The 25,816-nt window shown below is 37.3% G+C and overlaps 1 protein-coding gene and 1 long non-coding RNA gene across 7 annotated transcripts in view; one reads left to right on the top strand and one right to left on the bottom strand.

Annotated features, from left to right (window-relative positions):
* Positions 1-3,033, bottom strand: part of FBXO38 (F-box protein 38) — a 58,711-nt gene extending 55,678 nt beyond the window's left edge. For all 4 annotated transcript variants that reach the window (XM_015141202.3, XM_015141205.3, XM_001104379.4 and 1 more), the window contains exon 1: positions 2,952-3,033. The gene's annotated coding sequence lies outside the window, so the exon portion shown is untranslated. The remainder of the gene's footprint in view (positions 1-2,951) is intronic.
* Positions 3,034-3,224: 191 nt separating this feature from the next.
* The window catches only part of LOC106998993 (uncharacterized), a 95,952-nt gene continuing 73,360 nt past the window's right edge, over positions 3,225-25,816 (top strand). For 2 of the 3 annotated variants that reach the window (XR_013418204.1, XR_013418202.1), the window contains exons 1-2: positions 3,225-3,468; positions 8,059-8,202. This is a non-coding gene — a long non-coding RNA (uncharacterized LOC106998993). The remainder of the gene's footprint in view (positions 3,469-8,058; positions 8,203-25,816) is intronic. The other variant, XR_013418203.1, reaches the window with a different exon arrangement.

The following is a 25,816-nucleotide window of genomic DNA, read 5'->3' as shown; positions in this document are numbered from 1 at the left end:
TCAGCAGCCATCAAGACAGAGACAAGACCTTCCATCAACAAAAATATTATGACTCGCTGAAGGCTCAGATTAATTGTTAGCATTTTTTAAAATCAAGTACTTTAAAATTATGGCATATACATTAGTTTAGATATAATGCTGTTACACACTTAATAGATTATACTACATTGTAAAATATAACTTCTGTAAACACAGGGAAACCAAAAAATTTGTGACTTGCTTTATTGCAGTAGTCTGGAACCAAACCTGCAGTATCTCTGAGCTATGCCTGCATAAATAAGGAGTAGAGTGTTATATATAAAGACTATACTTTGCAGTACCAGGTGTTACCTATAGGCTTAGCAACTTCTAGACCCTCAGACTCTGAACCTTAAGGAAATGTCAGAAATAACAGAATCATAGAATCCTAGAATGTTAAAAGTTGAAGAGGACCTGAGAGACTACTTAATCACACAGTTCTCAATTTTTTGTGGGTCACAAACCCATCTGAGAATATGATGAAAGTGGCACATCTATTTTCTAGACTCGTGCAAGCAGAAATACATACACGATTTCAGGGGGTTCATATTCACAGACATCAAAGCTCATCCAGTGATCCCGAATTTTTAAGATGAACAAACAGAACCAGAGAGGATAAGGTGACAAATCACTTGCCCAAGATTAAATAGTGTCAATGTTCAGGCTGGGATACAGACTTCCCAGGTTACACTAAACATCCTATCATCAAGTCAGTCCTCTGCCACCGTGGCTGTCTTCCGGCATTCCAGAGCAATGCCCCCGTGCTTGGAGAAAGGCTTCTAGATGCTCTGATAGAACTGCATCTGACCACACCCTACTTCACAAATTAGGGTTTATGGTCCATTTAATTTAGGCTCCCACACAGTGGTCTATGGCCACCTTAGGTATATTATAGTCATTCTGTGGCTGCCTGCTTAGCTGACCTTAGCCACAGGAAGCATTACTTTTGTCTTGGTGTTGCAAGCACATTCTTAAACCAGAGTTGTTTCCAAAAAGTGTTCTCCTCCTATCTTGTTAATTCAAATCTCCTTCCCATCCCAAACTCAAATTACTTTTATCCTCATGAAAAATACCCACCTCTCACTTAAAATTTCCCAATATTCTCAATGATCCTATCTGGTCAAGGGCTTCCCTGCTCTTCAAGTTTCTCATGCCTTTCTTTTGGTTTCTATTGGTTTCAGCTTGCTTATATCAAAGTAGCCTTGCATATCACTTAATTTGCCCTCACAGACCTTAACTGACATCATAGACTATCTAGTGTATCTACTGACTAGGACAGCCTCTCGTCTAAGGAAATACCACACCACATCCAGCAAACTGCTCAGATAAAAACCACACACGAACAAAACAAAACAAAAAACCCCCACAGGATTATGGTGCTGAAAAAGGCCTAGAAATCATCCAGTTCAACCCTTCGTTTTACAGATAAGGAAAGTGAGACCTAGAGACGTTAGATGTCTTATCCAAAGTCACAGAGGCAGAATGTACCAGTGTGAAGCAGGGATCCAGGTCTTCAACTCCTTTTTAATTTTATTTCACTATACCACCTTATTTCATTTTAGTATACTACCAATTTTACTTCACTATATTACAGGAATCTAGCTGTTCCTTTTTCTCCTCTACTATGCATTAGTATCTGTTTGACTAAATATAAAGAGTGTACCTCTGGGCACACAGCCATTTAAACAAAGAGGCACACAAAACTCTACATTCTTTACCCAAGGAGGATATCAGAATTACAGCATCACACATTTTAAAGAGGGGAAAGAAGGCTTACAGATAATCTAAAATGTTAATTCTCAAAATGAAAGTTAAAAATCACAAGCGGATTTTTTTCAGTCTATGCCTATGTAACACATACCCTCCAAACTGGACCTCCTCCCTCCCTGAGAAAATCACGGCTTTATAGAACTATTATTTTATCCTTCACTTGTGCTGGGGGAATGGGCAAGGGGATGAAAAACCAGTGATCTAATCCAACGTCTTCCTTTGGCTGATAAAAAAAAAATCTCAAGTTCAGAAAGAGGAAGGGATTTGGCCAAAGTAAACCATCAAGTTAACAGAAACTTTGCAACAAAAATTAAGGTCTCCTGTTTTTCACTTTGTAGTGGTTTACACTGTTGGTTTAGGTGTATAAAACAAAGTTTTCTGGACAGAGCTTCTCATTGCACAGGAACCTTCCTAAGTGCCCAGATGCCCTTGGCCAGCTTGGTGTCTGCAAAGAAACACGGTAGACATCTTTTAGTCAAATTCTGGATGTGCAGAGTGCAGGGAGAACATGCTTTTCAGGTCCGTAAAGGCTCCATAAAAGGGGAGTTAAGAATCTTATTTCCACAGCTAGGGCACGGACATCAAAGGCATCCAACACAGATAAGCAAACTGCAGCACAGAAAGGCTAATGGACCTAGACAAGGTCACACAGTGTGTAGGTGGAAGGGGTAAAACTAGAATTCAGGGATCCTGATACTCAGGCGTTGCAGCCTCTCAAAGATGTGTTCACTGCTTCCTGCTCACGGACATCCCCTCAGTACTCTGAACACAGGCCTCCTTCACTTCACAGGCCGAAACAGCGACTTAACATTAAAATCATGAAATTCGTGACGCCCGGAGTGGGAGACAGTCACAGAAGCTGTCCAGTGCAACACCCTCAGACATTTGATTGAGGAAACTGGGGCCCAGAGAGGGTTCTTTAGGCTGGATTTTGGGGCCAGGCAGAGGAGCAGGCAAACCCCGCAAGCACGTCCTAGAAGGCCAGGAACTACAAATTCAACCCCTGATCTCTCAGGGAGCTCTAGGCCCGAAGGGGGCCAGAGGCCGAGCTTAAGCGGTCGGAAGTTCCAGAACCCCCATCCAGCTACCTCAGCCCTGCCACACGCACTCCTGGCTTTGCCACCCCGCTCCCGGTCCCCAGGCCCACTCAGCCGCCGCCTCACCTACGCCGACCCTCCGTCTGTTATTGTGGTTGAGAGGGAGGGACGCTACAGACACTTCCCCGGCCCCCACTGCTGAGGCACTTCCGCTTCCGCCGCCTCTCGCACATTTCCGGAGTGTCGTCATCCGGGGCTGGACCATCAACCCGTGTCCATATTATGTGTGTAAAGAAGCATCAAAGCGCGGCAGCCATGTTCAGCGTGGCATTTCGGAAGGCTTAGGAGGTGCTGGTCTTTCACGTGACACTAAAGCGCCATGCCGGAAGCACTGAGTCTGATGCGCCGGAACCAGTTTCCACCGTGTGGTTTGGTCTTGATTTCCCCTGGTTCTCTGGGGTCTTGGATACCCTCCGGACCTCGCCTTTGCCATTTGCGAAATAGATAGGTTCCAATAGAGATTTTACCAAAATCATTCAACTGAAAATAGGTAACTTTTTTTTTGAAAGGAAGGACGGGGGCGCGGTTAAAGATGTTAATCTTAAGTCATCCCTTCTGTGATTTCGGGACATTGTCTTTGCACGTAAGTAATAGTATTTTACAGTCCAAAGGAATTTCACATGAGTGTCATTAAAAACTCTACACGACCCTGACATGTAGGCAAGGATCAACTTAATCACCTTTTTTGTTGTTTAATGGATAAGGAATTGTCTTCAGAGAGTGTAATTGACTTGCACAATGTTGCACAGATGGACTGAAATTGAGATTTTTACCTTTTACATCCTGTGTTATTGACCTTATATACATGTAATTAATATGGGCTGAAATCGCTAGATTTAAATAGATACAAATACTTCTTAGGAAAGTTAGTGTGCATTAAAGCCATGTAAGATACGATTTGACAAGACGTAGCATTGACTAGGCTATTCTGCTGGAGAAGAAAAAGCTAAAGAAGGCTTGGGAATCCTGTTTCTTCTTCTTTTCTTGATTGATACCAGACCTACTAGTTTTTCCCCTCTTTCCCCAGTGTGGTTCTGCACCTTAGGTTTCAGCTTGTCTTAGGCACCCACAGTTTTAGCTATCCCATTCCACCTGTCAAACCATGTATCTGTTTTTTGATTTGGAGCTCTGTTAGGACAAACAAAACCAAACCTCATCATATTCATGTACTATTCATTGTAATCTCAGCTTTCTTGTTACATTCTTCTTGTAATTGAAGACAAAAATGAATTTTTATGCTATTTGCTTCTGTCGGTTTGTTTCCTAGATTATCCTGAAGAATAAATAGGAATTACGAAAGTTTCTAGTGCAGGGCATGGTATATTTAGAAGGCATTCAGTAAGGTTTATTTCAGCACAATTGTCCTGAATTTTTAATTCAATGGAATATGATTTTCATTTTATTAGCATTCCTCCTTTTGTAAAAAGCACTGTAGTGGGGCCTGAAATGAATACTCATGAGTAAGAAAGGTTTCCTACCTCAAGTTTAGAAAATTTCACACCACAAACCATTGTAATAAATGTTAAAGATATTTTCTCACTGCTATGAGTGTTATATATAATAAGATATCAAAACTAGTTTTAACATTTTCAGGTAGAGCATGTAATATGTATCCCTTCATCTCTAGGACTTATTTGTACCTTGATGATACAGGTTTTCATTAAAAATGTCCTGAGTTAATGTTTCTCCTATACAGTGGCATCATCATGGAGTCCCTGACCACTGCAGGAAAGTTTGCCCTACACTAAATGACCTTAAACTACTGTATTTTTAAAATTTTCAATCCCCATTTTTAATTAAATTCTGAAATATCTCTTCTCATTCTTCCATGAGTTCTGGTATCAGCCCCTATTCTTCCTTGAAGTTCCTTAGGTACCTAAACAACAGATAATCCCTTTATTAGAATGATGACTAATACTCAAGAGAAGTTTTGGTTAGGGATAGTGGTTAGAGTTTGCTCAGGACTAGTTCATATGGCTATGGAGCCTGTTCAGTGCACAACTGCAGAAAGTGCTATGCATATCAAGGTTATTCTTACCACCCTTAGACTTGAGGTATATGGAAGAACTCCACTATGAATTCAAATACAGGATTTTTTTGGAGGTAAAAAGAAAAAAAACACAACTGTTGTAGCTGTTTTGACTGAGAAATTGTGTATTTAGTAGTCAGGAATGTAGGCTTTAGAACCAGAAAGACTTGGTTAAGTGTGAGTTCCTCTGCTTACTGGCAGAGAGACCATGGGCAATCACTTCAGCTGTAAGGCTCAGGTTTGTTAAAATAGACATCATTATGGTATCTACATAACAAGTCACTCCAGAATTTAGTGGCTAAAAATTTTATCTGCCGTGATTCTGTAGGCTGGGCAGTCCTAGCTTGCAGTCTCTGGCATTTACAGTCAGATGTCAAACTGGGGCTGTAGTTAATATCAGCCTCTAATAGATGTTATATTGATGGCAGTTGAGGCTGGCTGATCTCTAGATGCTCAGTTGGAGCTATTTATCAGAGTGCCTACACTTGGGCTTTCCCTCTGATTTGGGTTTCTTATACCATGGTGTTTGGGTTTTGTCAGGGAGAACTTGGAGGTAGAATGGGAAAAAAGGGAGCTATTCCAAGCAAAACAGGAGGAAGCTACAAAACTTCATATGATCTAGCCTCTGCAGTCCCAGAAGTGACTTCCATCACATCTCGTTGGGCCAAAAAAGCCACTAAGACAGCCCAGATTCAAGAGAAGAATGAGTCCACCTCTTAATTGAAGGTGTAGTGAAGACTTTGTGGCCATCTGTAATTTACCACACACTGCCTCATTGTTTTTAATTTTTAGATTTTTGGATGTGTATATATTAGCACAAGCATCAAAAAGCAAGGCTTGTAGTCCCACCAGCCCAGTCTTGCATTTGTGCATGAATAATCTCATACCTTATTTTTTAAGAAAATTGTGGCAAAATATATATAACATATTTGTCATTTTAACCACTTTAAGTATACAGTTCACTGCAATTATGCACATTCACATTATTGTGCGAACATCACCACTACCCATCATCATAACTTTTCTATCTTCCCAAACTGAAACTCATTAAACAACAATCCCCCATGCTCTCCTCCCTTCAGCTCCTGGCAACCACTATTCTGCTTTTTGACTCTATGATTTCGACCACTCTAGGTACTCATATAAGTGGAATCATAACAATATTTGTCATTTTATGTCTGAATTTTTTAACTTAGCATAATATCTTCAAGGTTCATCCATGTTGTAGCATGTATTTAGAATTTAATTCCTTTTTAAGTCTGAATAATATTCCGCTGCATATATATTCCACATTTTGTTTATCAATTCATTCTTTATGTTATTTTTTTGTGTATTTTTAATTGTGATTAAAAACACATAACATAAAAGTTACCATTTTAATTATGTATTTCCATTCATTTTTAGTTTTCAGTTAATGCACAATAATTGTACATATTCATGGGATACAGAGTGATATATCAATACAGGTATACAATGTATAATGATCAAAGTAGGCTAATTAGCATATACCTTCACTGCAAACATTTATCATTTCTTTGTGTTGCAAACATTCAAAATCCTCCCTTTTAGCTTCTTGAAAATATACAATAAACTATCGTTAACTATATTCACCCTACCATTAACAGATGAATGAATAAAGAAAATGTGGAACATATACACAAAATATGTATACAAAAGGATGAAATTCTGTCATTGGAGGCAATATGGATGAACCTGGAGGACATTATATTAAGTGAAATAATTCAGGCACAGAAAGATAAACACTGTATGTTTTCACTCTTATGTGGGAGCTGAAAAAATTTTTGAGCCCATTTTTAAGTGTACAGTTCAGTAGTATTAATCATATTCACGTTGTTCAGCAGATCTCTAGAACTTTTTCATTGCAAAACTGATACTCTATATCCATTGAACAAGAGCTCCCCATTTTCTCCTACCCTAGCCCTGGAAACCACAGTTCTACATCCTGTTTCTGAGTTTGACTGCATTAAATACCTCAAAGAAGTAGCTTCATACACTTTGTCTTTTTGTGACTGACTTATTTCACTTAGTTCGAAGTCTTCAAGGTTTTAAGGCTGAATAATATTCCGTTGCTGTGTATATCACATTATCTATTCATCCATCAATGGGCATTTGGGTTGCTTCCACATTTTGGTTATTGTGAATAATGCTGGAATAAACATGAGAGTGAAAATATCATATTGAGATCTTGTTTTCATCTTTTGGTATATATATACAGAAGTGGGATTGCTGAATCATACATAATTCTATTTTTAATTTTTTAAGGAGCCACCATACTCTCTTCCATAGCAGTTACACTGTTTTACATTGTCAACAGTGTATAAAGGCTCCAATTTCTCCACATCCTCACCCTCGTTTGTTTCTTGTGAGGTAATGTTTGTAATCCAGATAGAACAGTGCTTGGCAGGCAGTAAACACTCTATAAATGTTAGCTGTTATTATTTGATTGTTCAGAGACCTCTTTTCCTTCCTGCTTCTCAGTTATTTCTAGATAGTTGAAGTTATAAGGGCTGAATTCTTAGCATATGATATTTCTGAAGTTCACTTTCAAAGTGCCCTAATTTTTCCCAAGTTACATAAGAAAATTCTGTGAATGGATGTTGTATGTAGGTGTATGCATAGAGAATTGCAATTTCAAAACCAACACATCGTGGTAGATTAAGAAAAAACAAAAGCAAAAGCCTGCATTGAAGACTTTTACACTTTCATAAGCATGAACTCTGAGTGAACATTAAGCAATATTAAACATTAAGGACATTACCGTTCATTTTTAATTTGTGCCGTACTACATAAGATCATGTTTATGTGATGAGGAAGTGAAAAGGTTAAGAGTGAAACAGGAAATTCAACAAGCTTATTTTTTTAAAATTACCCTTAAGTGTTATGGTTTGAATGTGTTCCCCAAAGTTCATGTGTTGGAAATTCATATGGTTGGGGTCTGTGTCCCCACCAAAATCTCATGTCAAATTGTAATTCTCAGTGTTGGAGGAGGGGCATGGTGGGAGGTGATTTGATCATAGGGGCAGACTTCCCCCTTGCTCTTCTTATGAAAGTGAGTGAGTTCTTATGAGATTTGGTTGTTTGAAATCATGTAGTACTTCCTCCTTCACTTGCTCTCTCCCGCAGGCCACGTGAAGATGTTCTTGCTTCCCTGTCACCTTCCACCATGATTGTAAGTTTCCTGAGGCCTCCCCAGAAGCAGAAGCCTGTACAGCCCACAGAACTATGACCTGATTAAATCTCTTTTCTTTATAAATTACCCAGTCTCAGGTATGTCTTTATGGCAGTGTGAGAATGGACTAATACAGAAACTTAATGCCTCATGCAATAGTGTTGAGAGGTGGAACTTTTAAAAGATGATTAGGTCATGAGAGCCCTCCCTCATGAATATATCAATGCTGTTATCAGAGGAGTAGGTTCCTGATAAAAGAAGGAGTTTGGAGATTGGCCCTTTCTCTCTTGGGAAATGGGGAGGTATTAGTCACAGGGTACAAACTTGTTTATACAAGATTAGAGATCTAACAACACTGTAGAATGTATTTACAAAATTTGTTAAGAGAATAGATCTTATGTGTTCTACTCACACGTAACATAATGAAAAGACAGGAAGAAACTTTTGGAGGTGATGAATAGGTTTATGGCATAGATTGTGGTAATAGTTTCACAGGTATATATTTATCTTCAGACTCATCAAGTCTTATATATTAAATATATGCAATTTTTGTATGTCAATCATACTTCAATAAAGTGGTTTTTTTTTTTTTTTTTAGAAAAAACTTTCAATGTCTCTTTTTTGCTTAAACTGAGGCTTAAATGATGTATATATAACTTGTTTATCAGACTTCCCAGGTACAGTATGCATTGGTTTCAGCCTACCTTTTCAATCTTATTTCCCTTCACACATAACATATTTTAGCTGAGCATAGGACTCACTGCTTCCCCTCATATACCTGATGAGTCTCCAGCCCTAGGTGAGTGAACAGTTTGTTCCCCTGTAGGCAGAAGGTGGATCAATCTTATTCAGCTATTGCAAGGGAAGAAAAATAAGTTGCTGGTGAGCTGGGCCCATCTAGGTAAGTATAATAGTGGGACGGAAACTGATGGTCCTTATGTTCCACAAGTAACTAGGAGAAAACAATTGTGCTTCTTTTATAAGTTAGTTGTATTTTGAGCCTCACATGGTTCATTCATTCATTCAGCAAGTATTTTCTGAGGGCTTGCTCTAGGGCCAGACACTGTTAGGTACAAAAGAAGAATTGTGATGAGAAGTAGATAGGTTTCTATGGGCAGTTTGGTTGAGGAGTTGGGGGACAGAAATCAAATAACCATACTAATAGACCAGTTTTTCAAAAATAAACAGATGGGGGTAGATACATAGTTAAGTTTTGTCCAATAAAGGAATTAATGAACAAATGAATACATATAATACCCTCGATTTTTCCTTTTAAGCATTTCAATGGTTTAATAAACCAAACCTTCCTAAATATTTAAATAAAACTCATAACTCTATTAAACATACAAATATGGCAAATGACAACTTCTCAAACAGCCAGTAATCTTTAGTCTTAATAAAATTCTCATCTCTTCAACTTAATATTCTAAGTTTAAGCCAATACTTGATTAAAAATTTAAAATTTCAATCATAAGACTCATCTAATTCCTTAACATGCTATAGTTTTTGAAAATATGACATTTTACATATTAATTATTCATATACTGTTTCTTAGTGCTAAATAATAATAATAGGTGTGGTTTGATCCTCATTTCTTTGCTTAAATTTGACCTTTTGGCATAGACATTTAATCATGTAAGAAAAGCTTCTATTTCTCATGTCTGGGGACCACAGTTGCATATTGATTGCGGGGAATGTTTGGTTGGCCTCCAGGATTCTCTTCTTCCCATTCCCAACCCCCGCCCACTCCCCCCCCTTTTTTTTAGCATGAGCTGTAAGGACATGAGACTGGAGTGGCTGCAGCTATTTTTCTTATCTGGTAGATAGAGTTTGTATGGGAGATGATGAAACCAGCATTTAATAAAATCCAGAGACAAGCAGAGGGCAGAGATGGAGACTGAGACTTCTGACAATACCTGAGTCCATGGATAAAGCTGTGCCTGAATTACGACCCACCCTGAATCCTCCTAATTGCATGAGTCTACACATTTCTTGCTTGACCTAAGCTGTTTCATTTAGATTTTCATCTCTCTTAACTGAAAGTATTCTGACATATTTCATAGGCCGTGTTAGCCATTGTCCTCCTCCATTATTCCAAATCTTCAGAAAACATTTGTTCCCCTAAATAGCCTTGAAAGTGCTTGAGGAGTGAAGTAAGATAGCAGGTGTGCAGTGGCTGTGGAGTCATCTGCACCAAAGTGGGGAGTGAGGCAGCAGCATCCAAAGATGAAATGAGGTGCTGATGGAGAACTTTGCAAAATTAAAGATACAGAGCACATAGTTACCATAAGGACATAGAGGTCCTGGGATTCTCTGCAATTGGAAGGACACCAGTCTTCCTGTGGTTTGTGGAATGGAAGATCAAGTCATGTCATTTGGATATAAAAGTGTGGGCACCAGAAGGCTAAGATCTCTAGGTGACATTTTTATGCTTTCTACCAAGATAAAAAGTTTCTGCTCCTGACAATACCAAAACTTATTATAGCAAAAACAGGCAAAACAGTTTACTGCAGTAAGGACAGCAGTATAGCAAGGGATTGAGCTTGGGGCAGGCCTGAGAACAATCTTAGACTCAAAGACAGTATATAGAAAGTATAGTGTTGAAGCATCTGTTGTTTGCTTGACCTGCATTTATTTCTCCTCTGGCAATAGTTCTTCAATATTCCTTTGGGGAACAATTCTTTATCCCCTTCTAGTTCATACAGTAATACCAACTTATCTCTGGCTCCTGTAGGACCTTATAATTTGCTCCATTTCAATGAGAGTTAAGCATGCTTGTAGCTATGACTGGTTCAAGAATTTTTATTCCAACTAGTGTAATAAGACTCAAACCTTTCGTTAGAAGACTTCTTAGAAAAGGAAGGTGCTGTTCTACTGATGACATTATAACTGTAAGCTGCCAGGGTCTACCACTACGGATAGAGGTGGCGTGGGGTGGGGAAAGTCTGCCTGAGAATAAAAACCACACTAGAGAAAGTAGGGATGGATCCAAGAACTTGAGAAAGAAATTTCCAGCAGAAGTTTTGGAGACCCTGAATCCAGCTGTTACTAAATTCAGATTCACCTGGAGTTTTCAGGCAGAGGAGCCATAATATCTCCCATTCCCCTATTCCCCCATCCCCTGCTTTTTTTTTTCTTGTAAAATCTGGGGAGCCTGATCCTTACTGGAGGTGGTAGGTAGTAGGCAAAGGATGTTACTCTTCCAAAGTTCAATGAACTACATATGGTTTGCCCACTAGAGGGTGTAGCTCACTTTGCATTAGGAGCAAGGAATGTTCAGAGTGGTAATGCTGGGAGGCATTTACTGTCAAAGAGATCTGTTGAAATGTTGCAAGGTCTCAGCCATAGGGTTCACATTCCTGAAAGGGGCCCTGTCTCAGAAGGACTTGGAGAGTGGTCAGATGACCAAGGCATGACTACAGGCGTAGAAAATAGAGTAGGATGAAGGACTTCATCTTAAGAACCATGAAGCTATTTTTTGTCTTAAAAAGAAAAAGCCATAAAAAAGAATGAGACCTTGACATTTGCAACAGCATGAGTGGAACTGGAGGTCATTATATTAAGTGAAATACACCAGGCACAAAAAGACAAATTATGCATGTTCTCACTCATTTGTGGTAGCTAAAAATTAAAACAATTGAAGTCATGGAGTTAAGAGTGGAATGATGTTTACCAGAGGTAGGGGGGGTAGGGAAGGGGGGGATGGTTAATGGGTACAAAAATATAATTAGATAGCATGAGTAAGCTGTAGTATTGATAGCATAGCAGAGTGACTACAGTCGACAATAATTCATTGTACATCTAAAAATAACTACATAATTGGGTTGTTTGTAACACAAAGAAAGGATAAATGCTTGAGATGATGGATATCCCATTTACCCCGATGTTATTATTATGCATTGTATGCCTGTATCAAAATGTCTAATGTACCTCATAAATACATATACTCACTATGTACCCACAAAAAGTAGAACTTTTTTAAAAAGGTTATGTGCAGGAATAGCAAATAGGTTTTATATTCCATGTCAAATCTGATGACAAGGCATGCCTGGATTACTATGTTGATAAAGATTTTGAGGCCACATCCAGCTCAGTGGCATGTACTATTTGATTACTGATATCTGATGTGGGCATGGGGAGAAGCAGGATGGTTAGATGTGATAGACATGTGACATCTATGGTGAGATGTTTCTCAATAGGAGCACTATCAGCATCCTGGATGGGTTAGTTTTTCCCTATGCAGGACAGTCATTGTGACAAGTAAAAATTAAGTCCCCACATACTTTAAATACCCTTTTTGGGAATGGTACTGCTCTATTAGAAAATCATTAGGTTAAGCCAAGAGTGACTTGATTGGTTTAGATTTGCCTGAGGATTTAACTAGAGCTTCTTAAATTCTTCAAGACTAAAAAATGAGGATTTTTTTTTTTTTTTTCTGGATCCTGAGACCAGACTGAGCTTGCTATCTGTAGGGAATAGGGACTGAGAATGGGGAGGGGAATGAAGAGTTTCTATTGAAGGGAAGAAGATACTTATGGTGACAGGAAGCCAGGTAGAACCTGACAGTAGGTGATTAATATGTCATCCCTGGTTAAGAAAAGCATAGGGGGAACCTCAGCTATGGGAAAAGGAGGTATCTTGTTAAACATCAGAGTCATTTGGAGTGCCCTCATCCTACCATTTTCATTATTGTTGGGTGTTTCTTTTGCCAGGATGTTGTCTTTATATAACAGTTCTCAGGGAGTTGCCCTCTACTCTGTACCTTTGAATCCTCTGAATAAGATCAGCCACCATTAAGTTATTTTTGGAACGAGATAACATATGACTCAATGAATAAATACATACATGAATAAAATATTTCCTACTCCTTAATTTAAGAGTTCATGACCATCTGTTTTCATTTTCTTCATGCCCTTGTGAATTCCTGTGGAGAAGGGAGGAAAGGGGCAACAGGAATGATATTATTGCTGCCTTCAAGTTTTGCCTTTGTCATACTCTTCCAGCCAAAGACCACCAGGAACACACCTATAGTTGAACAAATTGGGCTTATGATTCATTGCAGCTTATAAGAACACACACCCCTGGGAGCCATAAGGCATGTCAGTAAGAGGGTATTAGAAAGGTCTTATTGTAGGATTTGAGATGTTAGGTTAATTCGGCAAAAGATTTAAGGAAAAGAGGCTTTGCTTTGGTTTGAATGCCCTGAGAAAGTGGGAGTAATTATTTAGAAGGAAGGAAGAGTAGCTTAAGGCTAAAGTTGTAATTGGTGAAGAAGCAGCAGTCACATTAGTCTAGATAAGTCGATATTTGGTATTTTGTGACTTTGATAATGTTCATGTTTTACCTGTGTTTAGACATGATTTTTAAGTGGTATTATCTTAGTCTTGATTTCTCATAGTCACAGAGTAGCTTTGTCAGATGTAAACATTCTGTGAAATTGTTTATCTCAAATGGAGAACATGAAGGCCCAGATGTAAGTAGGAGGCCAACCTGTTACAATGCTAAGGCAAGCTTCTGCATGCCATGGGTTGTTTTACTCCTTTTCACATTTTGTCATATTGTTTGATAATCTTTTGTTTTATTGCTCCCTCACTGGACTGTAAAGTGCATGAGTGCACAAACCTGTTTTGATGACCACTGAAGACTAAGTCTAGCCAAGTCTCCCAATCTCATATGTACTTAAAGAGTATTTACTGAGTAAATGACAGAATTGTCCAATTAGCTGATTAGACTGTGAATTGCCCAATGTCAGGGGTTACTTCCTATTCAACTCTGTATTTCTGGAACCAAACAGTTCTGATATATGTAATTAAATATATCTCAAGTCAAAGAGGAACTCTCTGTAAAATAAGATTTATTGCTTTTCTTTGAAAAATAAGGTAATATAATGAATTCTACTTTATGAATGAGAGATGATGCTTGATTCAAATGGTTTCATTCATGAAAAACAGAAAAATCACTTCATATTCAAGATGCAGGGGCCTTTCTGCATTTTCCATGGTATTGAATGTTGAGAGTAAGATTGAAAGCTCTAAGAGAAATTGATATAAATATTTAGAAACCATTAATATGAAATATAATCTTTCTTGTCCAGCCTAGTTGCATATTATAATCTCTATATTATACAATAATTTTTTGAAAGGGGAGAGAATGAGCTCAAGAGGCGGAGGTTGCAGTGAGCCAAGATCACGCCAGTGAACTCCAGCCTGAGTAACAGAGTGAGGATAGATAGATAGATAGATAGATAGATAGATAGATAGATAGATAGATAGATAGCTAAATGGAGAGAGAACTTGATTTGTAAACTCCTGGCTTACAAATAGCCCATAGCTACAAAGATTTGCCTCTCCCCTCATTATGCACTTTCACCCTGGAGACGCTTCTGATTTGTAATCATGGCAAAACATTATTAGAGCTTTTAACAAATGTGTAAACCTGTATGTTAAAAAGTAGAGGATGAGGAAATCAATGAATTGATAAGGTACCTTGGGAAAATCTTTTCTCTTCTCTGAATCGGAACTACCTTGTTGATAAAATGACTATAATGATGGTTACCTACTGAGATAAGCTCTTTTGAGCCTATCTGGATATAGGCTTTTGAGCCTATTTGGATATGCTGTATGAACCTCAAGAATACTTATTATTGAGACAAAGACCATAATACAGGAAGCATACTCATTATTGAGGCAAAGACCATAATGGTTAAGAACAGGATAAACTCAGGAGTGTGGAAAACAAAAATGAAAAATATCTGTCTTCTTCAGCAGAAATGTAGTAACAATACCAATCAAAATACTAAATTTTATACTAAGTTATAGTCAGTGAAATTTTGCGTGCATATTTCATGCAAAAGTGGCCTATTTTTTTTTTTTAAACATGGTCTCACTGTCAGCTGGAGTGCAATGGCGCAATCTCGGCCCACTGCAACCTCTGCCTCTCAGGTTCAAGCAATTCTCCTGCCCCAGCCTCCCAAGTAGCTGGGATTACAGGCACCTGCCACCACGCCTGGCTATTTTTTTTTTTTTTTTTTTTTGTATTTTTATTAGAGACGGGGTTCCATCCTGTTGGCCAGGCTGATCTCGAACTCCTGGCCTCAAGTGATCCTCTCAAAAAGTGGCCCATTTAAAGAAAATTTAACAATAGCCCCATAGGAACTACTGTGAAGTGGTAAGGAATATTATTCATCTTCCATAAGTGCTTCCTATTTGACATTAGGCAAGGCAGTCAACTTTGGAGTACTTGTTTTGAATACTGAATGAGATAATTTATATATGGTGCCAAGGACAGTGCTTGGTATGTAATAAGCACTAAATTGAAATCAGGCCTATTTATAGGTTTTCAAAAGATCCCTCATTATTTATTCTCTTAAATATTTTATGTTTCTGAGTATATACAATAAATACTTTTTTTTAAAGTTTAATCATACTATATGCATCATTTGATATATTTTGCAAACTTAATGTTAGGTCATGATTATTTTTTGAAAAGTTAATAGGTGATGTCTAGTGAGGTTTTTAAATAAATCATGTAGAGCTAAAAAAGGATGAGCCTGTAGGCAAAAAGCTAGAGAGCTTTGGTGTACTAAAGTGGATCAACCTTTGACTTCTCCAATGCAGAAACACAGTACCAGGGAGAACCCGAGCTGGGGCTTGAAGGATGGAGGGAGGCACATGTACAGTTAGTGTAAAGATATGCTTGTCACCCTCACTTTATTATGAACATGACCTGGCCACACATTTGGAATGCCTTGATAAACTTAGAAGAAAGCAACTTCAGGCTAACAGAGATAAGTATAAAAGTGGAGGAGCCAGATTATTCTTATGCATAAACTCCCTCTGAAATAGTGGGCATGGGAAGCAAAATAGATTTCTCAACTGACCTGGAATAAGAAGAAGCTGAGCAGTAGGGTGGAGGTGTAGTAAACATCAGAGAATCATGGATAAGGATATTTAAGTGGCAGCACAACAATGGAAAAAGAAGATCTTATGTGAGAAAACTGTACTTCCCTCAAGTTCCACTATTGTGTCTGGAGATGCTAAGAACTAGTTGGAAAATGGAAACTTTGGAAAATATTGGCTTTCATGCAAATAAAGTTAGCGGGCATTAGAACATTGATATTTGTAGCATTACCATAGACAGTGACACAATTTCATTTACTAACTCTTTTCCAGAAAGTATTATAGATGCACTATAATTATGGATTATATTATTAGAAACTAATTATATATTATTAGATTTTTTTTTTGTATTTTACCCTTAGAACTATTGTGCAGAACATATCTATACATTATTCTTTGGCAATACCTTTAATACTTTTTGAGGATAGTACCCAGAATAGCTAAACAATCTGCAAATGAGCAAAGTTGAAGAATGCATACTTCTTGACTTCAAAGCTTACTATGAAAATCTAAATAATCAAGAGAGTGTGGTATTGGCACATAGATAGACATATAGACCAACAGAACAAAATTGAAAGTTCAAAAATAAATCCTTATATTTATGGTCAGTTGATTTTCAGTGAGGGTTATAAAACAATTAAATGAGGAAAGATAAATATTTTCAACAAACAGTGCTGGGATAACTGTGTATCTACATACTAAACAATACAGCTGAATTCCCTGCCTCACACCATATACAAATCTAACTCAATATGAGTCAAAGACCTGAATGTAACAGTTAAAATTTAAAACGTTTGGAAGAAAACAGAGATCTTTGTGATCTTGGATTAAGCAATGTTTTCTTAGATATGACACCAAAAACACAAGCAGCAATAGATAAATTGTACTTTATGAAATTAAAATCTCCTGCACTTCAAAGGACACTATTAATAAAGTGAAAAGAAAACCCACATAATGAGAGAAAATATCTGTAAATCAACATCCATTAAGGAGCTAGTATCCAGAATATATAAAAATCTCTTACAGCTCAACAATAAAAAGGTAAATAATCTGAGTAAAAAGTGAGCAAAGGATTTGAATAGACATTTCTTAAAAGAAGATACACAAATGGCTAATAAGCCTATGAAAATATATATAACATTAAATCTTTTGGGAAATGAAAATCATAACCATGGTTTTCATGATTATGATACCACCTCACACCTATTAGGATGGTTATCATTAAAAAGATGAGCAATAACACGTGTTGGTAAAGATGTGGAGAAATTAGAACTCTCATACTTTTACTGGGATTGTAAAATTCTGCAGCTGATTGAAAAACAGTTTGGTTGTTCCTCAGTTAAAGTTATCATATGCCTCAGCAATTTAACTCATAGGTTTATACCCAAGATAAATAAAAGCATGTGTTCACACAAAACCTAGTAAATGGATGTTCATAGCAACTTTATTCATGCTAGCCCAAAGTGGAAGCAACCCCATGTCCATTAATGGATGAATGGATAAATGAAATGTGATATATCTATACAATGAAATATTCAGCCATAAAAAGGCACAAATAACTCATGCATCCTACAACATGGATGAATTTTGAAAATCTATACCAAATGAAGGAAGACAAAAAAGGCCACATGTTATATTATTCCATTTATATGAATTGTCCATAATAGGCAAATCTATAAAGACAAAAAGTAGACTAGTGATTTCCAGGTACTGGGGTGGGGGAGATGACAGAGGGGTAGAGATTTCTTTTTAATGAAAATTTTTCTGAAATTAAACAGCAGTGATAGTTGTACAACTCTCTTGTATATATTAAGGACCACTGAGTTGTATAGTTTAAGAGAGTACATTTATTATTTATCCTATTAAAATTTAAATCCTAAGAATACATTTTTAGCACTGAGAAGTTATTTTTTATTTCCCTGAATCCTTGGGATTGCAGAGAAGGGTAAGACAGTAGATTTGGAGAAAGGATGAAATGTGGTTAGCTAATAATACATTTGGGAGAAGTAGCAGCAATCATCCATGCAGTTTCTGTTCCCTCTATGGAATCGCTATGTATGCCATAGAATTATGACCACAACATGAAGGCCTATCAGATGAGGTTTTGATACCATTTGGAAGACACTGCTATACTGGCTAAAGCTGACTATGGTATAGGTTATGTGATCTGAGTGAGTTGGGAAATGTGGAAAGAGCACTAGGGGCTGAGTACAAACGTGTGTTTATGATAGAGTGATCAACCATTCTGGTTTGTCTGTGACTGTCTTATTTTAGTATGCAAAGTCTCATGTCCCAGGAAAACCCTTAGTCCAGGGAAAACTGAAATTGTTGGTCCCCTAGTTAGTAGCAATAAAGGTCACTCATCTGTTATTTACTAAGGGCTTGCTATGTGACCGGGATTATGCTAAGCTCTCTTGATGCATTATCTTTTTCAATCCTCATAGCCAGCTTCTGAGATAATGACTGAGGTTATGTTTTCTGCCCTAAGTCACATAAGTTTAAGCAGAAGAGCTGAGGTCCCAATCTAGTTCTATAGGATCAGAATCTTCATTCTTAAACACACGTTCCATTCAGAGAGTTTGAGCCAAAATAAGTAGTGAATTTTTCTTAAAAAAATTACCTCTAAAGGGTGATTTAGGTTTGCAAATGTGTTTTATATCCACTATCGCATTCATTCTGCCCAAGAACCCTTTGAGTTATTCATTCATTCAAAATGTACTTATTAAGGTCTTACTTGGTGCAGATACTGTGTTAAGTGCTAGGAATTAATCAGAAACCTGCCTTTTGACTTCATGGAGCTTATGTTGGGTGATAGACCAAAAATAAAGAAACAAAATTAAAATATATGGTCATTATGACAAGTATTACAAAGGAAATATGAATAGATTAACATAAAAATATCAGAAGTGAATATATTTTAGATAGAATGGTCAGGAAATCCATCTGTGGGAAGATATATTTAGACTGAAACCCAAATAATGAAGAAGAATTAGTCCTGTGAAGAGCATGGGAAAACATTGTTGTAGGAGGAGAGAGATTGCCCAAAGCTTCTGAAGCAGGAAAGAGCTTTGTAGGTTTGAAAATATCGAAAAAGAAGAGTTAATGTGGATGGAACATATGTAGCAAGTGAAGCACTAAATATCATTCCAGATTTATAGATGAGAACTTGAGGTTTGGAAGCGTTATGAGACTTCCAAATATCACTCAAACACAGGAACAGGATTCAACCCAAGGGCTTCTGACCTCGAGTGCTGAAACCTATTACTTTAGTCTTATCTTGAAAAAAGTAATGTTTCTTAACAGCTATGATTTACATTTTAGGAAAAGAACTTTTTTTTTTCATGGAATCCCGTATTGAAATTATTGTTTAAAATAGATAAAGGGAGGCTTCTAAAGTGGGAGATGAAATTTGAAGTCCCATTTATTTACTCCCTGTCCCCCTATTCCCTCAGGGTCGGACAGTGGAACTGAGATTTCAATGACTTTCTTTTTTTTCTTTTTAGTTTACAAAATCACATTTTGAGGAATTCACAAACATTTTGCAAAACAGTAAATAGTTGATTGCAGTCAGTTACATATTAAATTCTCAAAAGAGGGTTCTGTTTTCGGTTTCATGTTTTCATTTACATATTAACGAAACAGTACACTCAGGAATTAGGATAAATAATGTTATTAGAAGCACATAATGGGCTGACTCTTATGGAGCATATGTGTTTCTGTTGTGTAAACTTCTTTTGATAATGACTGCACTGAAGGACCTAAAACAAAACTCACAAGTCAAACTTTGTATCCTGCAATTATCTCTTAATGGCTTCTAATGTAAGTGTTCTGGTGTTCTACTTTATGTAGAGAGGAGATAATGATAAATTATCTTTCAAACCTCAAACATCAAAACCATATTTTCTTAAATTCAGCAGCCAGAGCCTTTGAGGTTGCTGGAGTTTCTATCTTGCGGGGCAACCTAGTCTATACAGCCAGATCCTTGGTTGTGTAATGCATATCTGTAATTTGTTAGAAAAATAAAAAGAAACCATTCTGAGAAATGAGAAAAATGACTATAACTACTGTCTGGGAATTACTGTAAGCACTGTCCAGGTTCCTCTGGAATCATTTTGGTTCATCAAATTCCCCCTTTTAATTGTGGTGCCTGGAAAAGGATGCGTTTTGTGGTCCCACTCTAGCATCGAGTGTACTTTAGTCCTCTGGGGATTAGGATTCTGGAATAATAAGAAGCTAGCAGGTTTATGTTTTCCTAAATCTTCCCATTTTATTTTCCTTTGTTTCAGTATCACCAGAGTTGGAGGACCTTGAATATTAAAATGATTTTTCTATGGATGGGAGGAGGCTTGGAAAGTTTGTAATTATTATATAACGAGATTAGGAATGAGCTGCCACAGTCTCCTACTCCAGTGATTCAGATTACAGTGTGTCCGTTTATCCAGTATATCAGGCTATAAGACTTCACTGCCTCTCATCACAGCAGTGTTTCCTGAACTTCAGTAACTTGGTTTGTGATTCCTTTCAAATTCATGTGTCATTTTTCTTTACAAATATTTTGCTTTAAATTGGCTCACTTTTTAAATTTACCTACCAATCTTAGATTTGTCCTAAATGTGAATGTCCATGATATCTTGGGTTTGAAGTTGTAAATGTATTTTTTCTAACAGATGAAAGAACAGCTGTAATTATTGAAATGAAAGTGATTCATTGGCATATTAACTAAAATTATTTTTAATGCTATCAGAAGGTACTCAACTCACTCTTTGGAGAAACAGTGTATGTCTCTTATCTCCTCTTTCAGTGATTTAACCTACATGATATAGACTTGGAAAGATTTTACCAAAGACTAGATGCTTTACTGGGCTTTTAAGAGATGCAAATGACCTTTAAAATTGAATATGTATATGGAAAGAAGGATGTTTAATTAGAGGGAGTTGTATGCACCAAGACACAAAACTAGAATAGCATGAACTCCAAAATAGTTTAACTAATAAGGAAGTTATACTTTTAGGTAGAAAGAGGCTGGATTAAGTTGGGGGGTATTGTAAAACATGCAAAAAATGTATCCTGAGAATACTTAGAGTCATTGTTTTAAATAAGAAGAAGTCTCAATCAGATTTGCATTTTAGAAAGTCCATTCTCAAGGTTATAGAGATTAGAGCAGGGGTTAGCAAACTATTTCTGTTAAGAGCCAGGTAGTAAATGTTTTATAATTTTTAGGTCATTTGGCCTCTATGGCAACAACCCAACTCTGTACCAGCTTGAAAATGGCCATAGATAATATATAAACAAAGTGTGCCCGTGTTCCAAGAAAACTCTATTTTCAAAAACAGGTGGCTATAATTTGCCAACTCCTGAATCAGACTAAATGCAAGGAAACCACCAGATGGTATCTAGAAGCACTAGATGCATATCACAACAATATGGGCAAGTAACGAGGAGGACTTAACCTAGGCAAAAGTATTGAAGTTAGAAAGAGGAAATAAAATACATTAAAAAACAAAAATTAGGAGCTTGAATTGCCAGTGGTATCTAAGGGAATGCAGGAGCAGTAAGAGTCAGAGATGAGTCCTGATTTTCTCAGGACCTGTTTTGACAGAGGTATTTAAATTGAACCATATGAAATTGCTATTATGTAGACTCAAAACAGTCAGATATTGGCAGTTTTATATGTTCAACCTTATAGAAATTCTGTAAGACTAAGATTAGAAAAATTATTCTTAGGCAGAAAGTGGAAAACTTACCTTAAAAGGACTGTCACCAAAAATATCTGAAATAAAAATGCCTAGAATAAAATATTAAATAAAATAATGCAGTGTTGAAATGTGTATAGCTAGCTAGCCCATTAAGTAATCACAGATAAATTAATAACCATGAAAGTCATGAAAAAATAAGTGGCTTCTTCACACAAACAGTTTATCTGGCCATGTCTTCTGGTTCCCAAACACTATTTCCTTCTTCTTCTTAATGTCCTACTGGGACATCTAATGTCTTACCTGGGAATTCAAACTTATCCTGTTCCTAGGTTTAATGTTGACCTTAGGCGGGGGATATTTAAACTCAAGCATCATCCTCTGAGGCTCAGCAGTACCATCCATTGCTGAGCTGTTCAAACATCATGTAGTCTTATTTTAGAGAAAGGTTTCATTCTTCATAGTCATCTTGGTCATTTACTGACAGAAATCTTAGATACCTGCGTTTGTTTTCAGATTATTGCATCTCGAATGTACCCTTTTTCTAAATTCAACCGGCATACAAGGAAGCCTCTTTTGCTGGGGACCTCTGTGTCAAATCCATTTACCCAAACTATTGACACTGTATTTCACCTTCATATTTTATGTTTTACTTGAGAGCCTTGACTTCTTTCAGCTACTGCAGCTGAGCTTTCTCCTTGCCTCCTCATTCTACCTGCACCATTCAGCTAGCAGATTCAGTCTTACATGGGCTTACCTTATTGGTGCCATTTTGTTGGAGTTAATTAGAAAAAGTTGAGTCCTCTCTTGGAATTTGATAACATCTGGTGGTGTCCTAATAGTACGCCCTGTAAAAAACTGACACTGCTTTGCATAGAATGCATTTCTGTGTACAGGCTAACATAACAAAATACCAGTGTGTGTGAAGAGTATGATGGGAAATAATTAGGAAAAAGAGGGAGCAGAGCCAAAATTGATTATGAATTCAGAAGTCCAAATTATTAGTCAGATATTGAGTACAACTTTCATAGATCATTCCTTAAAATATTTAAATTCTGAAGCTATCTTTGGCAGAATTCTTGGAATATTAAAAACTGGATTAAACCACTGATAGTTACTCTATTTAAGATAGATACTTTTTCATCTCTGAGGAAAGTCTCAAAGTTTCAAAAATTACAACATCTAGAAAGAAGTTATTGTGAGCTTGTTACTTCCCCTGGAATATCAAATGTTTATTCTTTCCCCAAGTTTCTTTAACAAATGCTTACATGAAAAATAGCCAGTAGCCGAGATAACCAGGAAGAATGTTTCCATCTTTTCCATAAGGAACAAAGTGATTCATCCACCTGAGTATTTTCAGTCCAGAGTTTTCTAGCAAATTCCTAAAGGCTGAGTTCTCTTGCTGAATCAAAGACTATGGTTCTATTGTGAGAACCTCAGACCCCATTATGAAGTCACTTGGCAAGTGATCTATTTACATGTGGCACTTAAGGCAAAGTCACCAGTTGACTTAGTCTGCTCTGTGTTGCTATAACTGAATACCTGAGGTTGGGTTTATAAGTTTATAAAGAAAGAGGTTTATTTAGCTGGCAGTTCTACAGGTTGGCAAGTTTAAGAGGCATGTGCTGGCATCTGCTCGACTGCTGGTGAGAACCTCAGTCTGTTCACTCATGGTGAAAAATGGAAGGAGAGTGAACTTGTGCAAAGGGATTACATGTTGAAGGAGAGAGCAAATGAGAGAAGTTGAGGAAGTCAGACTTCTAAATAACTAGCTTGAGGGAACTAATCCATTCCCAGGATATCTAGAATTCATCCATTCCTGAGGGAGGGCATTCATCTATTAATAAGGTATCCGCTCTAATGACCCAAACATTTCCCATTAGGCCATACCTCCCAATACCACCACAAAGGGGGTCAAATTTGAACATGAATTTTGGTGGGAACAAATCACATCAATACCATAGCATCAGGCCATCAAAGACCAAGAAGGCTTCCAGGGGAAAATATTTCATCCTTAACAGGCTGTAGAGCTGTGGTATGACAGCATGATTTAACATTGTTTTGTTTGATGGTTTATTATTCAGTTCCATGGAAGTGCATTCTGCTTTTTCTTGCAAGAAACAAATGTGAAAAAGATTAACTTAGTATGAGTAATTCTGGGGAAGGTTTTCAAAATTTACATGTTTGCCTTCTAATTCTGCTCTAGCAATCTCAAGATTCTTATTTGGTAGATCCAGAGAATGACTCAGACTGCGTATATATATGTATAGTCCTCCCTCAGTATCTGTAGGGAATTGGTTCTAGTACCCTGTAAATAACCAAAATCTGTGGATGCTCAAGTCTTTATATAAAGTGGGATAGTATTTGCATATAACCTTCACACATCCTCCTGTATATTTTAAATCATCTCTACAAGGTAGATTTGAACTTCATGGGTCCACTTATATGCAGGGTTTTTTTCCCAACAAATACAGTCAGCTCTCCATTTCTACAGATTCCACATCTGCAGTCAAACTTCAGCTGAAAGTATAGTATACAAGTCCTACTTGATATATACAGGTTCCACAGGACCAACTGTGAAACTTGAGTTTGAGCAGATTTTGGTATATACAGGTGTCCTTGAATCCCGAAGAATAACGAGGGATGACTGTACTTATACATAATACAATGTAAATGCTGTGTAAGTATTTGTCATGTTGAATTTTTTATTTGTACTTTTTCAATTGTTGTATTGTTGTTTTTGTGGTCTTCTAAAAGAATATTTGGTGTACAGTTAGTTGAACCCTGGGATCTGGAGGACTGCTTGTGTGTGTGTGTGTGTGTGTGTGTATGTATATGTCTATACATATACACATATATATCTATATATACATACACACACACACATATATATGTATGTATGTATGTATTTGAATTAAGGAGATTCTGATTCACCTCTAATAAAGAAATGACAGATTAGGGGACCACAATTTTACACTAAAGAGCTAATTTTCTAGATCTTTTTCTCCCTTATTCCCTAAAGGCATTTGTTCTGTCAGAGCAAACTCTTTTTCCCTTGTTATCGTACTCATTCCTACCTCCCTAGAGGTAGCACCTACTATCTTGTATTTAACATAAAACATATTAAATAAATAAAAAGAGTATCCATGGAAACTCAAGGCCATTATGTACAATTTTTGGTGTAATACCTGGCCTAACAAGGCAAGGACCTGGAGATCTTATAAAATCAGTGATTCTTTTTGTTGTTGTTGTTTTAAGTTCTAGGGTACATGTGCACAACATGCAGATTTGTTACATATGTATATATGTGCTATGGTGGTGTGCTGCACCCATTAACGCGTCAGCACCCATCAACTCATCATATACATCAGGTATAACTCCCAATGCCATCCCTCCCCCCTCCCCACTTCCCACAATAGGCCCCAGTGTGTGATGTTCCCCTTCCCGTGTCCAAGTGATCTCATTCAGTTCCCACCTATGAGTGAGAACATGCGGTGTTTGGTTTTCTGTTCTTGCAAGTTTGCTGAGAATGATGGTTTCCAGCTGCATCCATGTCCCTACAAAGGACACGAACTCATCCTTTTTTTATGGCTGCATAGTATTCCACAGTGTATATGTGCCACATTTTCTTAATCCAGTCTGTCACTGATGGACATTTGGGTTGATTCCAAGTCTTTGCTATTGTGAATAGTGCCACAATAAACATACGTGTGCATGTGTCTTTATAGCAGCATGGAAAATCAGTGATTCTATACTGAAGATTGTGTTTTGACCAGATGCTGTGGGGCTTAGTTCATATTGTTACCAAATCAAAGACACGAGAAAATGAGGTCTAACTCTTAAGGAAGTAAGTCTTAAAAAAATGAATGATTTTCAGATTTCCTAGGGATACCAGGTTCCTCTCAAAGTGCTGGTGTAACTGCACCAGACCAATTTGGCTCAGCTTTTATGTAACAAAGTTGTGAGCTGTTTTTCAGCTGCTATGAATCCCCAGGTTGAAGTGAGCATGTCCATATGAACCAAGGGTGCAACCACAAGGAGAACCTAAGTGCTTGGACTGAGGAGTGGGAATTGAATTAAAAAGTGAACACTGCATGGTAGGATCCAGGATCCATCAGATC

Source organism: Macaca mulatta, chromosome 6, assembly GCF_049350105.2.
Source record: "Macaca mulatta isolate MMU2019108-1 chromosome 6, T2T-MMU8v2.0, whole genome shotgun sequence".
Lineage (NCBI taxonomy): Eukaryota > Metazoa > Chordata > Mammalia > Primates > Cercopithecidae > Macaca > Macaca mulatta.
Note: the sequence above shows the minus strand (reverse complement) of the source record. Positions and strands in the feature narration are given on the sequence as shown.